Genomic DNA, 2237 nt, shown 5'->3' with positions numbered 1-2237 from the left:
GCATGAGGCAGCGTCCACTCCAGGGAAAAGTTTTGGACGGTTATTGAACTGTCGTACGCCTTCATTCTTCCTGCGGCGGCGGCTCGTATGAATGCTGAATTTATGACCCACTAATGTACAGTGATGATGATGGCAATTTTGATGCCCCTATTGCAGAAAGGGTAGAGATCACCGTTGCCAGATTGTCGTACTCAGAGCATGGTATTTACCGGTTTCTGACGCCTAGCTATTGCCAAGAAACATCAGAAATTAATTATTTTAACGATAATTATAAGTGAATCTCCTTATTAGGGTCCACGAGACAGTTTCTGGGTCGGAAGTCGGTATATATAAGAGGCTGAGTAAGACAATCTGGCAACGCTGATATAGATTCCCTTGAGGCATACACAGAAAAATTACTTAAATGATCCAAGGACTTTATAACTCACCATACAGAGGACTTAAATAATTCTTTGGGAAGACAGACTGAGAAGTGATGTAAGTGGTTTATTTTAGCCCGGTAGCTGCGGGAATCATGTTTCTTAATGGTTCCTCTAAGCGAGAAAAATGAGAAAAAATCATCACTCACGCAAACCATTTCATAATATATATATCAAAGCATTTGTGATCAGCTTATGCATCATCTAGTTTGGGTTATTTATATCATGGCACAAATTTGGCCCGTCGCTGCTACACGGTAAAGCCACAAATTTGGCCCGTCGCTGCTACACGGTAAAGCCACAAATTTGGCCCGTCGCTGCTACACGGTAAAGCCACAAATTTGGCCAGTCGCTGCTACACGGTAAAGCCACAAATTTGGCCCGTCGCTGCTACACGGTAAAGCCACAAATTTGGCCCGTCGCTGCTACACGGTTAAGAGGTTAAAAGGGTTAAAAAGGGCGAGTTAGATGAAGTACTTACATACCAAACTGATGTAAGAACACGCATCAACGGGAATAAATTAGATAAATAATCATTAAAGTTAAAAAAGAAAACAGGCAAGAAGTAGATCAAGAACAAAGTGATGGATGAGTGGAACAAACTAAGCAGGTGTTTAGTTGAGGCACACACGATCAAAACCTTCAAATTTAGGTCAACAATAATTATGGATGAGGAAGAAACTCGATGACTAACCCACTCTCAGGAGCTGCTATTGGTAAGCCGCTAGGCCTCTGGTAGTCTCCTTATATCCTTGTGTGTTCTTGTGTAAATGTCGCGGCAGTGGCCTTTCTTGGTCGATATCGGTGACTTTTTTGCGGCGGTGGGTTTTGCTGGTGGTGCAGTAAGCCCTCAGGATTTTGGAAGTGTTTGGTGACGTTGGTGCTGATGTTCATTGGTGACGGTGGTATTCTCAGCGGCAGTGTTGGTGTATTGATGGATGTGATGGTGACATTGGTGGTAGGGTGATGATGGTTGTAGGGGTATGTGTGGTGTCGGTTGTCATTGGTTTAAGTGATGTCGTTGTGTTTCCTAATTGATGTTAATGCAGGTGCAGGCAATGTGGATGTTGATGTGAAGGTAAATGGTGGTGATTGAGATGATGTGCTGGGCTGTGGTTGGATTGTGGTGATTGCCAGAATGATGGTGATGTGCAGAACTGTGACTGAAGCGTGGTGATTGCCGTGATGATGGTGATAGCGATGGTGATGGTGATGAAAATGGTGATTGAGGTGATGGTCGTGATGGTGATGATGAACACAGTGACTTAGGTAATGGTCGTGGTGAGTGCTGTGTTGATAGTGACGAGCGATGAATAGTGTCCGATACAGTGATGGTGAGGTGGTATTTATAGTGTAGTGGTGGCAGTAGTGGTAACAGAAGATACAGTGTCATAATTATGTAGTGTTATGATAAGTGACATCGGTGTTGGTGGTGGCGTGCAAAATGAAAGTGCTACAAGCCTTATTAGTGTTGTTGTTGTTGTTGTTGTTGTTGTTGTTGTTGTTGTTGTTGTTGTTGTTGTTGTTGTTGTTGTTGTTGTCGTTTTTTTTTTACAACAATGGAGACAGCTCAAGGGCACACAAACAAGGGAACAATAATAAAAAAAGCCCGCTACTTGTCGTTGTTGTTGTTGTTGTTGTTGTTGTTGTTAGTGGTGGTGGTGGTGGTGGTGCTCTGGGGGGCTGGCTTGGTGATGATGTTTGTTGATACTGGTGAGAACATTGGTGGTGTCAGTAAATGTTGGTGGCATTGACAGTGCAGGTGACAGCGTAGGTGGCAGTGGTATTGATAGATGGCTGTGGCACTGATGGTGGTGG

Source organism: Eriocheir sinensis, chromosome 70 (genome assembly GCF_024679095.1).
Source record: "Eriocheir sinensis breed Jianghai 21 chromosome 70, ASM2467909v1, whole genome shotgun sequence".
Lineage (NCBI taxonomy): Eukaryota > Metazoa > Arthropoda > Malacostraca > Decapoda > Varunidae > Eriocheir > Eriocheir sinensis.
Note: the sequence above shows the minus strand (reverse complement) of the source record.